The sequence below is a fragment of the Alligator sinensis genome, unplaced genomic scaffold, assembly GCF_000455745.1.
Source record: "Alligator sinensis unplaced genomic scaffold, ASM45574v1 scaffold904_1, whole genome shotgun sequence".
In the NCBI taxonomy this organism is placed as follows: Eukaryota; Metazoa; Chordata; order Crocodylia; family Alligatoridae; genus Alligator; species Alligator sinensis.
Genome location: NW_005842587.1, coordinates 989,587 through 1,006,824, shown reverse-complemented (window position 1 = coordinate 1,006,824; position 17,238 = coordinate 989,587). Strand labels below are relative to the sequence as shown.

At 41.0% G+C, this 17,238-nt stretch overlaps 1 long non-coding RNA gene across 1 annotated transcript in view; it reads right to left on the bottom strand.

The window, feature by feature from the left end:
- Positions 1-3,318: 3,318 nt before the first annotated feature.
- Positions 3,319-17,238, bottom strand: part of LOC112551754 — a 61,456-nt gene continuing 47,536 nt past the window's right edge. Inside the window, exon 4 of the long non-coding RNA XR_003096064.1 lies at positions 3,319-3,388. This is a non-coding gene — a long non-coding RNA (uncharacterized LOC112551754). The remainder of the gene's footprint in view (positions 3,389-17,238) is intronic.

Below are 17,238 nucleotides of genomic sequence, written 5' to 3'. Positions count from 1 at the left end.
GTCAGCTGACATTTTCTATTGTAAGACCTTGCTTCAGTTACTTAGTCCTTTGTTAAGCTTTACCCATTTAGGCTAAGACTTGCTATGGCAGATGTCTACCTCAGGCTGATTTTTTTTTAATTCAGCTAAAATAGTTTTGTTATTTCCAAGAATGAGTTTAAGGGGCCATACATATTTTTCAGTCTTCATATTCTTTCAAGGCAGCTTTTTTTGGATATTGTACATGCATAAGAAAGTATGCTGGTTCTCATCATACATATGTAGTTTGCTGGATCTGAGAGAATTAAATGCTTTCTGGCTATTCCCCTCCAAGCATTAACACTTGTAGAGCTAGTTTATTTCTATCCCTGAAAGGATACATAATGGCAGGGAGAATCTAGAAGAGGAAAGCATGTTGGCTAGTGTTTTCCTGCAGTGTTCACACCCGAAAGGATCATCAAGGGTTATCCTCTGGTGATTTTCAACAGAAATACTTCATGAGTACTTGAGCACTCCAAGACCCAGCTCTTAGAAAAATATAGGGAAGTAATTTCTCACAGAACAACTTTTCTATCAACCTAACTGTGGCCTAAACCATGCTCATGCAATTTCCTCCAACTATGGCAGGCATTACAGAAAAAAACCTTCCAACTGTGGGTTTCACAAAAATGAATATTTTAACATTCCCATGCCCTGACAAATTGGGATTTTAGCTTTATGCAGGTGTTTTTCCAATTGGATCACCACTTTGCCCAGGATGAGTAATTTCCAATTTGATGAAAGAGAAACTTAATCAACAGGCAGGTTCACTTGCATCTTAAAAGGAAGATGATAGATAAGCTGAAAACAAGAGATGAGGCATTCAGTTTTGCAGATGAAGGCCCTTAATGAATTCCAGTGGCTGTGGCTTTACTTGGCTACCCATATGGGTAGTTCATGTCATGTTTTTGTTGATTTTTAATATTTATGTCCAGATGCTACCAAAGGTGTCCAGATGCTATTGCATCAACACCAAAAATGTTGATATAGCAACTACTGGAAGAAAGTTTGAGGCACATTTATAGAATGGGTGGGGAGATGGCTCACATTCAAAATTGAAAAGTTATTTTCTTGCATTTTGGTCATATTCTTTTGTTAAATATAGACTTTGTTATTATCCTAAGAGTGCTAGTAACTCACTCTTTGTTTTAAGACTACTTTATGCTGTTGTATTCTTCGCATTCTGTAAAGTAAAATAAAATAAATAATCACAAAAAAACCTAAACAATATTCAAACTCTGAAAGCAGAGAAAGAAAAATCACTTTTGCATGAATTATATTATACAGTCTCTTTGAAAGAGACTCAGTGAAAATAAGTCCATTTTGTAAGCATGGGAACAAGGGCATAATTCAGAACATATGTAATTATCATGTTGTTTATTTAGCATGGGCAATGTGCTAAAAGTGACTTTGAAGTCTGCTGCGTTGCAGGAATCTCTTCATGTCCAAGGGGAGAAAGAGGTGAACTCATTATTTCCCTCTTATTATTTATCATCTGTGTAATCTTGGAATATAATGCTGGCTCTATGAAAATAAATGGGAATTTTGTCATTGAATTCAATAGGCTGAAATGTGGCTGCCATTAGAAAGAAGCAGGCATACCAAGTACCAGCACCCATCATTAAAGTCTCAAGGAGTGATACATCACTGGCCTTATAGATCTTTGCCAGCAAGCTCTGTTACTGCAAAGATGGCCCCATATGTAGAGACTTGTATTTTGTTAGCTCTCATGGAAACTAGGCAATGATAATGAGCTAAGAAAGGATTCCTTCAATGAGAAGCAAATATAAAACCTGTAGATTATTTGCCAACATTTTGTGCTCCTTCTTTCCACACTGCAGCCTGCAATACCATGTAGAGATACCCAAGCTAGCTGTAAACAAGGTAGGTCGGGCACCAGCAGCAGCCTAGCTGAAGTGGGGCAGAGGTCCAGGTGGCTAAATTATCCTGGTTCTCAGCAGACTGCTGAGACTCAAGCCAGCTTGTTTATTACTAGCTGGGGTATCCCTACATGACAGGGCAAAGCCTATATACGAAGAGGAATTGTGAAAGGCAACAGCTGGGAAAACAACATAAAATAAAATCCAAATAATTCATTTGAAAAATATCCATAAAATTTGACAAATACATAATTTCCAAACGACATGCTTCCTGTTGTCCGCTCACCTCTCTCTCACAGTGAATATCAAATATATATTATTTGAAAAGTATAATGGAATTGATTGAATAAATTATTCAATTAATATTATTCAACTAATTCTAGTGTTGTTAAGCATTTTCTTGAACCTATTCAAGTGCCACAAACACCAAACAAATGCAATGAACAAACAACAACCAGCACATCCCTCCCTGACCCCTGAGAAGCCAGCAACAGCAGAAAAATCAATGGTCAAGTTCCAAGCTGCTGCAAACTAGCACGTCTCTGCCTTCGATGCAGGTGTGCCAATTTACACCAGCTGAAAACCCAATTGTGTTTACTTGCACCAGATGTGGATCCAACACTGTCGAATCTTGAGGAGCTTGGTGACATACAGGCAGGTCAGACATCTTGCCTATATGACATTTCTCCAAATTTATGGACTCCGCCTTGTGAATAGAGCCATTCTCCAGGCAAGCAGTCCTTCCAAACATCGTGCTATAGCAACAGACAACACCAATTGTGCAACTCTTTTTTATCATCCTGAGCAGCAAAATCACGTAATTGTGCTGTTCACCTTTTGTTTCTTGGCATTTGCTGATCATTAGCCTAGGGTCAGGAATAAATGTCTTCCCTAGCGCTGTACCAAAGCTAGGTGCATTATAGGCTTTTTTTCCACCCCCCTTTCCCATAAACATTGGACATGGATCACTGTCAGAGCCAGGACTGAACTAGATGGGCCTTTGCTGCATTCCAGTTTGGCAGTTCCTAGGATCCCATTTCACTGATGACATCCTTCGGTATCCCACACTTCAGGGCTTCTATCTCAAGATGGACTATATTTCCTTCCCATTAGTGTCCACAGAGCTAGAAACTTATAATGGAAACAAAATGACCTCATTGAACTTAACATAATGCAATATTGCTGATGGGATGTTACTAAGAATCTTCCCTGAAGCACTTTCTACTTTTCCTGACATTGTCAAGATCAGATGTAAAAAGAAGTCACCACCACAGACTTGGTTTACCCACTGACAAAAACTCCTGGGGACAGACAGGTGGAATTAATCTCAGATTAGACCATCGCTAGCACATAAACTGTAGAAAATATATTTTCTTTTGTTAGAAAGCAGTGTGCGATGCTGGAAGAAAATCATTCTTGCATGGTGCAGTAGGGTCCACTACATATAAGCTTGACAATGGAGGATTCCAGATGCACGGGATGATCCATGTCTATGAAAATCAGAAGTAAATCTGGTCAAAATGCTCATTCAAATCGCTTTTTCAGTACCAACATCAACACGAACACCAATAACAATCTTTTTTTTTTTTTTTTTTAATCAAAGTAGAAATTTCTTTGGGAAAGATCCATTTTCATTGTGGGGGCAGGGGCATTTTTGTTTCTTTATTTCGAAAAGTCTAAAGGGGTTTTTTGGTTTTCAGCAACTGGGAACAGCAGCAGCAAGTGTGTACACATGCATGGGTGCGCGCGCGCACACACACACACACACACGCACGCGCGCACACATACTTCCTCTGTCAGAGATTTTTCAGTTCTGACACTTGATGGTACCCACAAACCTTGTGAAGAAAAATGTGATGAAGAAGTAAGCTGGTTTGTTCTCATTGAAATGTTTGGCTGGAACATAAAGCACTTCCTGATGAGCTCTAGTAAAAATATGATAGCACAGAACAGAGAGCACAGGGGACATGCCTGTGCATTAATGACAGCATTCTTGTGCCATCACCCATTGACTCCTACCTAGACACAGAAATAAAGACAGGGATGTGTATCCGTTGCACAACACTGCTTTGGCCTTGTCTCTCCTTCTCAGCCTGACAAGGTTCAAATATATGACATGCTGTGTAACAAAGGCTCAGAATGAAGGGGACACAAAAAAGTATGCAGGAGATGCAATGCAATAGGAATTGTTCCCTTCATGCAAAGGACATTCTATATTGTCCATTTTACTATTCTTTCTGATGTAAAGTGGTTTCAACAATAAAAAAAGAATTGAGGTGAAATGTAGGTAACTTCAGGACTAATATCTGTCAGAATGAAGGACATTGTAGCAGTACAGATTCATCTCTTGGCACGGCTGAGACACTCCAAACTCCTCTCCCCTTCTGCTTTCCTTGGACTCCCAAAATGTTTTTGGTAGCGTTAGAGCGATGGTGCAGCTGTGATAGTCCAGAATGTTTTTGAAACTTTCCAAGCAGCAAAAAAAAGAAACATTTTAATGGCAAATTGTGGCATAAAACCCATGGTGTGCAGTCAGCTTCCTTTGACAGGGTAGTAACTTAAATGGCTGTTTTTAAAAGCTGCTGCCCTGGCTTGTTAGACTCAATACCTGTCACATGATTTATGTGCTTGTGTCTTATTAACTGCTGTGTTACAAGAGCTGTCGTACTCGCTGCCACCCCACTCTGTAGCCCCTTTTGTAAAAACCGAGTTGAAATCATGCAGTTCTGACTGCAGGGTACCGCACCTTCCGACAAAACATCATAAAGAGCAAAGAATCACTGTTTCTCTGTAATCCAGCCCATAAATCAACCCTTGTATTTTGCTCTGAGGATGGTAAAAGATTCCATGAGTGTTCCCCCTGCATTCATATTCAAAAGACTGGCTGGGTAAAGTGTCTTCATGAAGAAGAAGAAGAAGAAAAAAAATCTCAGGAATAGCTAAATCATCCCAGTGTCTGATTGATCTTATCTGAACCTCCCTTGCTGTAACAATAATTTGAGACTGTCGAAAATTGCCACCTTATCTGATTGGTGGTCTTACCAACTGCTATTTTATCAGGCCCCAGCAATATGAGGAAAACAGGATGTGGCATGACCTTGGTATCTCAGCGTCTGACCTTAATATCTAATCAGTCAGATGTCTCACTGAGGCTGTCTGAGGATGCCATACATGCCCCCTCTGGCATCAAGTCATTCAAAAGATGTTTACTTCACACTCAAGAAAGCCCACCAGCATGAATGCAGTAAATGCAGTCATATTACCGAGTGCCTGCTAGTGCTACTGCAGTTCAGGTTTTCAGGTTCGTTTCTTTAAAGGTTTATCAGTGCTGTTCTCGGGATTCTGCAGCCCAGGTATAAAACTCCTGTGCTCTGCTGTCTTGGTAAGTAAGGCTACAAAAATGCAAAGCTTGTTTTCGAATATATGATGAATATTGAATATTTGCATATGGCATGAATGTCATTTATGGCATACCAGCATGTGTGTCCAACCTCATAGCATAGAGCAGGGCTAAGTTCTAAGTGGACACCGACCATATACCACACCGGTTGTGGGCCCTGAGTGGCACACCACATGGGCTCCCAGAGATGCCCATCATGCATCCAGTGCAATACTCTACCCCCAGCCTACTGAATATGCAGCACAACAATGGGGAGAGTGGCAGCTTAACAGGAGCCTGCAACCTGGAAATTAAACCACATGGGCTGCATATGACCTATGGGTGGACAACTGGACAGCCCTAGCATAGAGATTAGAAAAGAGAGTGTGGGTTTGTGACTGAATGTGGGAGTCAAGAAACTGAGATTTGGTTCTGGGTCAGGCAGGGATGTACCGCATGGCCTTAAGAGGGAAAAATGTTTAACCCGTCTGCCTCCCAACTGAGGGATAGTTGACCCTTGCAGTGCCCCTCTCTGTAGTGCTGCAAGACTCTGTCAATTAACCTCTAGTTAATCTCCCCACTACTGGCAAATAAGAGTCCTATTCTCCTTGCCTTGAATGGGAACAGAATTTATGCAGTGCCTGGGAGCTTCCACAGCAGCAGAACATGAAATAAAGCCATGTAACAAGGTTCACCAACCCTTCTCTTCCTTCTCACTGTGGTGATGCAGATCTCCATAGTTCTGTATAAGGCACCAAAGCAGACACGTACACCCTTCCCTCCCCTGTCTCCTTGAATACTGCCTTCTTGGCACAACAGACATATACTGACTTTGAAGCAAAAAGGGATCCCCAAGCCTATGGAAGAGGAGTTGGGTAGTCTCTCTCAAAGTACTGCTGTCTATTATCATTATAGCAGTACTTAGGGGCCTCAAATCACTTGGCATGGTGCAAACTCAAAGTAAGGGACCATCTCTAGGGTGAGCAGCTTAAAAGCTAAATAAAACAAAAAAGAGTGGGAGAAGGAACATATGAGCTAAGTACAGATAGTCAAAAGCCTGAGGCTGAATTGACTCAATCTTTGCAGGTTAGTCAAGCTGCGTAGATTGAACCGATAAGCAAGGGAACGGACGTTCACTTTTGATTCCACAAATGCAGCCGCATACCTGCAGTGGTCCCAGATAGAAGCTGGGGGGCACTGGAGCAAACCTCCCTTCTTAGCTAGAGCAGACAGCTTCAGGCAGGCTAGCTTGCCCAACCTGTGAGGGGATTTTGCAGGGAGGTGGAAAGCATCCTGCGATGCTGGGAGACTCTGAGTTAACTTGAATCTGGAAGGAATCTGGGGCAGAAGTTCAATAAACCAATTTAACCTAAATCCGTTTAGTCTGATACTACATCCATTCAGGTTTATCTTACACTGGTTTGGGCCATTTTGAAAGTGGTTTATGAGCACTGAGCTTTTGTTGTGTTACAGATTTGAACCAGTTTCCGATCATTTATACTGTTTTATGTATAATTTCAGTCCCTAGCTGTGAAGCACAGAGAGATTAAGTGATGTGGCAAAGGGCAGTTAGGATGCCTGTGCCAGAGCCAGACTTTTTTTTTTTTTTTTTTAAGCTCAGAAATAACAAGGATCAATGCTGAGAAGCAGTCCCATTTTAAGAAGCCATACCCTTACAGGATAGACCTACTAAGCTTTCTTAATTAAAATACTGTCCACCTTGAAACATCTCCCTCACTGATCACCCATTTTTTTGCATTCACTCTTCTGCCAATGCCATTCCATATATTTGAGTTATCAATGTTGCACCTCAATGCAAAATTCAGCCCTTGATATATATGCCAAACTAGGAATTCTCAGCTGATGAAAGAGCCCAGTCCTTAGCCTATCGCTGTGCCTTTATCCTCCCCTGAAAAGCATTTCACAATAGAGAGGCTGTGTCCCACTCTGCCACTTTGTATCTCATTGACATGTAGCAAGAAATAGCTTCTGCATTTTACCTTAAGACTAGACTATGTTACCAGATTTGCCCATTACTTCGGGTGTGCTCATTTATTAGGGATAGTTTCTAGGGTCTTGGTAATTCTGTCAATGTGCTGCTTGTGTTACTTGTGTTTCTATACGGAGCTGTATATCTCCCTTCTGCAAGCCCTCACCCCCAATGGAGCTGGGTTCCTCCAGTCACCAAATCAGTCATACACACAAACACACACAAATTAATGTGACATGCCTAACCCAGCCGGGTTGATCAACATGGACAGGCTGACACCCTCATATGCCAAGAATCAGTTCATCAGAGCAGCAATAAACTGCAGTCAGACACAAGCACACAGGTAAACAGAATCCCTCTGAATCCGGCTGGGTGTCCAGCTGACACCCTCATGGGCCGTCATTCAGTTTATAAGGGCACCTCTGAGTCAAACTGGGTCAATCAGCCTGTACAAGCTGATCCCTTTATGTGTTTCAAACTCAGCACATCCCAATCTTTGGCCTCTTGATGAGCAGACCCTACAGTATTTTTGGGCTTCACAGGGATCTTTAGCTTAGGTAAAAGAAGCGTTGCTGCAGAGCACGGGAGGAAAGAGAAGCAGGGAAGGAAAAATATACCCCATTACTACCAGTTTGACTATAAAAGTTATTTATTGCTAAGCATAGGAAATATATAATGGTACTAGTAGTAATAGACATGCAAAAGAAAAAAAAACAAACACAAACAATTACAATACTACCCAGGTTTCACTAAGTATTTGGGGAAACTTAGCTCAAGCTTAACTGATACAGTTCAGGTTCAGAAATTTATGCCTAGAGTGAAAAGAGAGAGAGAGAGAGCGCTGGGATCTCACCAGTCCAAGCTACTCGGGCTGCAAAGCTGACAGGCATAGTCCATAGCACAATCCTTGAAGGGAGACGATCTGTTCTTTCAGCGTCCCAAAAGCAACAGGGGATGGTGTCAGCACACGAGTTTTTTTCTTCTTGAAGCACACACACTGCTGCTTTTTACAGATTTTTATACCCTTAATTCAGCTGCTTCGAAGCATTCAACAATAGATAGCTTGCAGCATCAGGATTTTGGATTTTTACTTGTTGTGCACAAGCCTCAGCTTAGCATGACTTTTCCAGTTCTTACTATAGTCTTTTAACAGACTTAAGACAATTATTGGGGTGCTCATAACCTTTTATGGAGAGCATTCCCACCAGTCATCTCGGGAAAGGTATGACAACACCTGTGATTAGGGTTCCAACGGGCTGGATGTTGTGATGAACCCTTAACCATTGTTCAAATGTTGCCCATACCCCCTCTGACTCGGTCTCTTGCCTCAACATTCCCTAACCCGGCCACCAAGTTTTAGTCAATCAAGTTTAAGTAGGCCTCCCATAGTGGGACCGGGGAATTTACGGCCCAAGTTGCCTAGTAAACTTAGAGGTGTGTGTGTGTCTGGGGGGGAAAAGTCCTTTGTAAATCCAGATTAGAACTGGTCTGATAAATGCTGAGCTGGGTGTGTGTGAACATGGGTTGATTAACATTTGGAGCACAGATTCCCCATCATGCAGTGCTCACCTGCTTCTCTGGTCCCAGAATTCACTGCAGTCTCTGCTTCAGGCTTTCTGTTCTCCATCTCTAATGTAAATGAATGGTCATCGGGTTCCATCTTGGATGCAAATGAGACCTAAGGCAGTTGTTTCACTCTGGTCACCCTTATCTGGAGGGTCTTAGGTGCGTCTCTCACTGCATCTTAATCAGTTTCGTTTATGTAGAGGAGGGGAGGGAGGGGGGGTGAGTCCTTTGTGAGTCAGACAGACTGCATCCTGTGCCAGGGTTCCCCAAGAACACAGAGCTGAGACGTAACAACTATGCCACCTGTACCACAGTCTTGAACACGAGATATTGCACAGCAATCCCTCACTGAGGAAGCCAAGCCTCGGGCCCCCTGGATTTTCTCTGTGCACACTAGAAAGCAAACTCTGCTCCGTCCATTAGGTGGGACACGATCATTTACATCAGTGTTCTGGCCTTGTTCTGCTGGAGAAGAGGCTGAGCCATGACCCTAGCTCCTTCTGCACTCCTTGTTTGATATCTGGGGTGAAAGGCAGAGCAAGCAAAAAGTGGAGTGCAGGGACAGATGCTGTGGCAAGCCTTGGCAAAAACATACAAGGAATGTCCTTGTGCACATCCTCTCCCATCCTGGGTGGCTGCACAATGGCCAGAGTGTTCTGGTCCTGAATATTAATGCTTTCATTAACAAAGAAATAAAGGAGCTCTCTATTTCCTGAGCCCTTCAGTCCTATCAAATAGGAAGGTGAACTGAAAAGAAAAAGTAACTAAAAACCAGGAATACAAGCCAAGTTCTTGCACTATCCAGGCTTTGGGTTGGGGGGATGGAATCAGCACACAAATGCAAATGAAAGCAAGCCTTGGCAAATCCAGTGAGGTACTGCCAACTTTCTTTTAGGGCTTCAGACTGGGGCAACACACCAGGATAGCACAGAAAGACTGACTAGGATATCAATGGCCATCAGAAGGTCAATCTGCCTGCAGCTTTCAACACCCTTGACTATAAAGTGCTGCTGACCTGCCCATCAGGCAGAGTAGGACTAGGTAACATCGTATGGCAGGTGCTTTTCAGAAGACCCGGTAGTTGCTAATAGCAACTGTTCTTCTTCCCTCAGTGCTCTCAACTGTACAAACCCATTGGGACCTAACATCTCCCTCCAACTTCTCTTCACATTTTATATGAGGCCATTTGGAGAGGGGATGAGGTGTTATAGGCTCATTCACAGCCAAAAGTTAATGCAGTTATAACATCCAGGTCTGTCTCATTTTTCTCAGATGCAACCAATGCAATAGCACTGGCTTTACAATGGCAAGGCATGTGATGTTAGCTGGAAGGGGGGGATGTGGAGGAACTAGCTGAAGCACTGTTCTCTATTCACCTTCAATATGACGAGCCATCTGTCCATTGAGGTGGAGCAAAAGTGGTAGTGATGGCGTCCATCTTAACTCATCACTAAGCTAAGATCTTTGGAGTGAAAACATTTTTTTTTTCCCAACTTTCAGCTTACTACAGCATCTTTACTGCCTCCTCCCTGGTGAGTGTCAGGCCACAAGAACCCAACAGTTGCCAACTCCTGAATGAATTATTGCAATTCATTGTATTTGCAGCTGAAGTTGGAAGTAATTTAGAAGCTAAAGCTTCTGCAGAACATGGCAATCTGCATACATAATGGAGCAGGCGCTCTATAAAGTGCTCTGTACCCTGCACTGACTCCCAGTCTGCTCCCACTGAGAATTCAATCAATCTTCAAAATAACAACAACAATGGGTAGGATCCACCAATGTTAGTTATATGGTGTCACATTTCCAACAGTGATTTGCCAAGACAACTGCACATGAAAGCAGAAAATATGTGTTCATGGTCATGGAGGTTTGGCTGTAGAACAAATTTTAGAAGACATTAAACAAAACCACATCCTGACCATCTGTAAGAAATGCTGCAAGACCTTATATCTTAGCTAAAGCTTTGCCACTATGAGTGACGTTATTTTTAATTGTGCATTATATAATTATGTATTACATGCAAAATATTAGGGAAGAACACTACATGCAAGAATATTAAGTCCGTGAAGTCAAGCATTCAAAATTAGAAAATGCCAAAAATAAATTGGTCTGTGCAGCCATAATCATATACTTTGTGTATTATGATGCAATCTTTGATTATTTTATCACACCTATATTTTCCGTACAGCTAGAGCTGATCAGAAATATTCCAGAGGAACAGTCTGATGTTGGAAAATATTAATTAGACACTTTTGCCACAAAAAAAAATAAATAAATAAATAATTGAAAAATGTTTTTTAAATGGAACAGAGCATTTTGAGCTCTGGGGATGAAAAGTTTTCATTTTTGCTTCAAAAGGGCTTTTCATTTCTATTATGCAATATAAAAATTTTCAATTTTTAAATCAGAGCAAAATATTGATTTTGCCAAAAAAAAATAAAATCATAATTTTCTTTTCTGTTCCATGTTTTGAAATGGCAGAATTTCCACAAACAAAATTTGGGTCCCAAAAAAGGTTGCCTCATTCACTGCCTGCAGTCTTGTGTAAGAGCATGTTCATCCATTTTGGCCTCGTCCTTTTAACATCCCTGACATTAGGGACACCTCTCTGAAAAATGTTGCATGCTTCCTCCTCAACAAAAGGGTTGTAAGAAGTAAGTGTGTGTGTGTGTGTGTGTGTGTGAGAGTGTGTGTGTGTGTGTGTGTGTGTGTGTGTGTGTGTGTGAGAGAGAGAAATTTTCCTACTTCTATTCTCAGGAATGGCTTAATGATTTATTATGACTTTTTCATGGGGAAAAAAACCCAATCATCCTGAGACAGACACCTGGAATGGAAATTTGGGGCTAAATGATTATAGCAAGGCAAAATTACAGGCAGCTGGAATTAGAGTTTTAAAAGGAAAGCACTGGGCATTTGCTACCAGCTCTATCTCAAATGCTCCTGTGCTTATCCGTAGGCAGACCTCTCTATTTCACAGAAGTGTAAGGCGAGGAAAACATGACACTATAAGGTCATTGCACTATGGAACCAAATTACCTGTGAAGTTCTGGCTCTGACAGAAAACCAGCAGCCACACAGACAGACCAGTTACACTGGTCTTTGGCCAATTCTCACTCCACTGTTGACGCTCCAAAATGCATTATTCTGTCAAATCTGCTGATAGCTGAGACAACTGTGAAGCACTGTAATGAGCCATATGGGCCTACGTTAATTCTGAGTCTTTGTCCTTCGTGTTGTTTGCAAAGTTTATTTTTATTGTTATTTTCCTTTGCCCTCTGACAAGCCAAAAAATTCAGTTCTCATTTGGAACGGTTGTTTTGTTTAGTTTGGGTTCTGCCTCCCCTTGTTATACTGAAGCTCATCCGAGTCAGAGGTTTTGCTGTTGCCTAAAGCCAGTTCAAAATGCCTTTAAGGGAGGGGAGACCGGAGAATTAACCTCCGTGATTATTTATTTTTTTACAAATAAAGAATATTTAATGTTTCAAGGCTGATTGCTTAAAAAGGAAAAAATATAAATCCCAGAACAACATACCAGTTGCTTTGAATAGCAAACCTAGCGAGAAGTGCTATTTACGCTCCATGGAAGGCATGCACGCACATGCACACACCCTCTGCAAAACATTCCTGCACTTGTGAGGGCATTGTAGCAAGTTCCAGGCTAAATAAAGCTGCAGAAGAATAGATAAACAATTACACTTCAACACACACAGATGCACACACACAAAAATGTCTTCTTATCAGGGCCGAGATAATAAACACAAGAGTGCAGCCAAGTGCATCTCAGTTGATTGACAATACGTAACAGATTGCCTAGCATATTCTTTGGGAAAAGCAGAACCTACAATTAAATAAAACTTGTTATGAAAGGCAAAACCCCCTGAAAATAGATGTCAAACCCTGACTAGACAAATGTGGTATTTCAGGTGGAAAACTGAGTGGACTAATAGAAGTAATAGGAGCAGTTGCTTTTGGTAAAGCTTGTGGAGTGTAAATACTGCTCACGGCAGATGCTAAAGCAGTGATGAACGTATCAAAATATTAGCATCAAAAGACAGTTGGAATATATTTGCAATGTTGTGTAAATAGTAAAGAGAGTTAGCTGTCCTCCTGTGGCTTTATATTAATCTCTGGGTACTGGCTGATAGCAGGGGGCCACATGCACTATAATTAGATTTAGGAAATGTATACAGGGAAGAGGAAATGGAGTAATTAAGGTAAGCTATCAGATGCTTGTCCTCATCCTTTTTAAACAAGCCAAAAATATATACTCTGCCCATTCAGCATGCAACCTTCAAGGGGAAAGGTGTCAGACACTGTAATTGGTAGAACTTGAATGCTGCTACATCAGTGCCCCTCTTTTAAGGAAACCTATTTTCCACACCAAAATTGATCCGGCAAGGTTGTTATCTCATAATGCACACCTAGAGAGCTACTGTAAGGTCTGAAGGTACAGAATAGCAGGGTCCTTAGCAACCTTAGCTGTGCATTATGGGATGCTGCACCCCGTCTTGAGGAACTTACGGCCAATACGAAATTTATATGGAAAAGAAAACCAAATTCCAAATGGGAGAGTTTTAGTCTCATTTGAAAACATGGAATAGTGCAAAAATTATGTAAAACGAAATCCATCTGTATATGGCAGCTGAACTGAACTAATACTTACCTTTCTTCCGAGCTTCTTGTGGAGGACAGTTGGGGGTGAAGAAGATGGAAGGCATGTAAGCATTAGTGAAAGACTTTTGTTTTAATTATCTCATCCTTCTTATCTGCCAAGAAGTTCCAGATAACTTAAACCTACATACACAATGGAATATTTTGTGTGTGGAGAAGTATTTGACTTTATTCTTAAATATTTAAGGACACTGTCTGCTGGTTTGGAAATCTGGTGAATAATTTAATACTGTTTGACAAACTCTCTTTGGGGTCAATTATTCAGAAAGTGAATTAATACATTCCAACTAAAACAAAGTGCATCAGTTTTGGCGGGCATATCTTGTTACATCACTTATTCTAGGTTGCACTACACTGTGCAGAATGCCATCAGAATCACACAGTGCAGATTGGCTTAAACATCATAAACAGAGCAAATATAATACAGTTTCTCAGAAGCTCCATAATCCTGATTCATTTGTATTTATCTAGTTTTAAAGAAGGTAGCACAGTCCATGATCTGATCAACAACTATAAAATATATATTTTTAAACTCTTAACAAATGTTGACTTCATTCTAACCCTATCTAATCTAAGCCCAAACTTTTAAACAACCTCTTTAAAAGCACCATGCCACTTGATGCTTGACAGCAATTCCCACAGCACTGACAAGGTCCAAAGAGAGAGACACTTATCAAATCCTATGCAGGAGGGTGGCTGTAATACAGGATCTCAAGGACAACAGGGACACACGTTAAAATAGAGGGAACCTTGGGATTTCAAGTGGAATGTAGAAGACTCTAGCAAGTGCAAGTCTAGCTGCAGCAGTCTCATAATACAAAGATGAGTTTAATGGATGAAGCAAAGATCAAAGATCCTATTTAGGTTTAGTACCACCAGCCCCAACCTCTACCCTCCTTCCCCCATCACCCTCCCATTCCCCCAGACAGATGCACACAATTAAAAAATAAAACAGGAAAAAAGAAAGCCAGATATATTGATCACTCCTTCAAGAAACTGGAAGACACTTCTATCCATTTTTCAATACCAAAATCAAGAACTGTTAGCATCATAATAGAACTGGTTGAAATGTCAAAGTTCAGCCCTGTGGAAAAGTGTGAAATTTTGACATTCAGATTCATTCTAAATTGGGATGAAAACTCAATCTCAAAATATTTTTGCATGATAGAATAATATAAAATTATTTGGGTTTGACTTTATCATTTTGAATTTTACATTAAAGCACAACTATAAATAAGTATGTGTAATACAATTACTGCATTATAAATAAGGTATAAAATTAAAATAATTTTTAGCTTGCTAATTTTTTTCCAACTATTTAAGTTGGTCTAATAAAATATATCAGATTCACCAAAGAACCTTGTCTGTTTATGTCCTTAGACCAACATGGCTACAAATTACACCTCTGTATTATAAATAATAAATATTAGTACTATACCATCCAACTTAAAATGATAAAGTAAAAATGGCATAGTTCAGTCTTAAGCAAATAAATATTTTGATAATTTCCTGTGAACATGTTGATTATATTGAGATGTCCTAAAAAAAAATCATGATTTTGAGAAATCAGCATTTTATGGCAGGGAATTGTTATATTAAAATAGTTTTGATCACCCTACATTGTAATGAAGTATTCAACATGAATGCTCAATAAAAATAGGAGCTTCCTGCACAATAGTAATGGTGTCCAAACCCATGAGCTTGTCACAGAGTTTGATTTTCCTTTTGCATCAGTATTAAATTAGGAGTAACTCAACTGTCGAACCACATGAAATTACACAAGTGTAAAATTGGTATAAGCAAGAAAAAAAATTAGATTCACATAATCTAGATTAAATAAAATGCTGCATTTAAAAATTGCCCCATGCTGCCAAGATTCACATAAAAATCTTCCTTACATGAAAAAGAAAGATTTACATTCATATCTAAGGGTATGGGAAAATAAAAAGCACCTCCTAAGTACCCTAATCTCCCACTTTTGCAAAGTATGACAATTTTATAGGAGTCCTGTTAAACCCAGAGGGAGTTTTGCTATTCATTTCAGTGTAAGGAAGACAAACCCTGAGGAAGTTTATGACTTTCCTCAGGTGCACAGTTTTATGAGAGTAGTGATGAACAAGCCTTTTAAAGTCTAGAGGTTTGATTCATAGATTGTAGTCTCGGAAGGGACCCAATGGATCACCATGTCCGACGCTCTGCCCCTGGCAGGAAAGAGGACCAAGGTCAGATGACCCCAGCCAGGTGACTATCGAGCCTCCTCTTCCACGACCTCTCTTGGAAGCCCATTCCAGATCCTGGCCATCCTTAGTGTAAAAAATTTCTTCCTAATGTCTAACCTAAATCCACTCTCCACTAGTTTGCACCCATTATTCCTAGTTACTCCCTGGGGTGCTCTGGTAAATAGTGCATCTCCAATTCTATGCTGTCCTCCACTGATAAACTTATAGGCGGCTACAAGGTCACCCCGCAACCGTTTTTTGTAACGGCTGAAGAGAACCAGATCCCTCAACCTCTCCTCATAGGGTCTTCCACGGAGACCACTAATCATGCAGGTGGCCCTCCTCTGAACCCTCTCCAGATTCTCCGTGTCACTCCTGAAGTGCGGCGCCCAAAACTGGACGCAGTACTCCAACTGCAGCCTGACCAATGCCGCGTAGAGGGGGAGCATCACCTCCCTTGATCTGTTGGTCATGCATCTGCTAATACACAACAAGGTGTGATTGGCTTTGTTGATGGCCTTGTTACACTGCCGGCTCATGTTCATCCTGGAGTCAACTATGACTCCAAGATCTCTCTCAGCCTCTGAGCTGCTGAGGAGGACATCCCTCAACCTGTAGGTATGCTGGGGATTCCTCCTTCCTAGGTGGAGTACCTTACATTTATCTTTATTAAATTGCATCCTATTTCATTCTGCTCATTGATCTAACCTGTCCAGGTTGGCCTGTATCTGCTCCCTGCCCTCCGGTGTATTAACTTTGGTCTGGATAAGCCCGCAGAACTTCTCGTGCTCATTTCAACCTTTTCCCAAAGTACCTAAAATATTTCATTATCCAAAATGGTGCTGAAAATCTCATGAAGATGGGCTTTCTCGCAAGTGTCCCAAAACTTCCTACTGCCCAGTCAGGCCAGAGCCAACAGGTCTTTATTATATACTCCAGCACTTTTTATTCTGCTGCTACCCTGAACCAGGTGGTCCAAAGTCAATGGAACGTGAACATGGAGACCTTAAACAAGATTGAAGTTGGGTGAAAACTCATGTGAACTTTATCCAAACTAGTTTATCCATCCACATGCTTTATTGTGGGGAGGGGGAACAGCTGCAAGTGTTGTTGTGTCACTACCTAGGTTTTACACGTCACTTTACTTTCTCAAAGTACTGTTTCTCATGTCAGAAACCAGGAAACAGATTCACAGGGAAAGTGATAGACACAAGTCTACATGGCAATTTTCAGTCAGACCCAGGATTAGAATTAAAGTGCATGCAACATCCAGCCAGTGCTCTTATATGTAGGCCAGTGTCTCAGCACCTAGATCGAGCCCTGACCACAAAAGAGTTCTCAGCACTTAGATCATATTCACACGTATCTCAGTACAACACACAACTGAGAGTAAACATTTGGGATAATATAACAGCAACCAACACTGAACAGAAACAATGGTTCTCCCTAGCCTTTAGGTAAGGGGATTTTTATGTGCTAAAGAACCCAAAGCACCTAAAAATGTATCATTTAAGC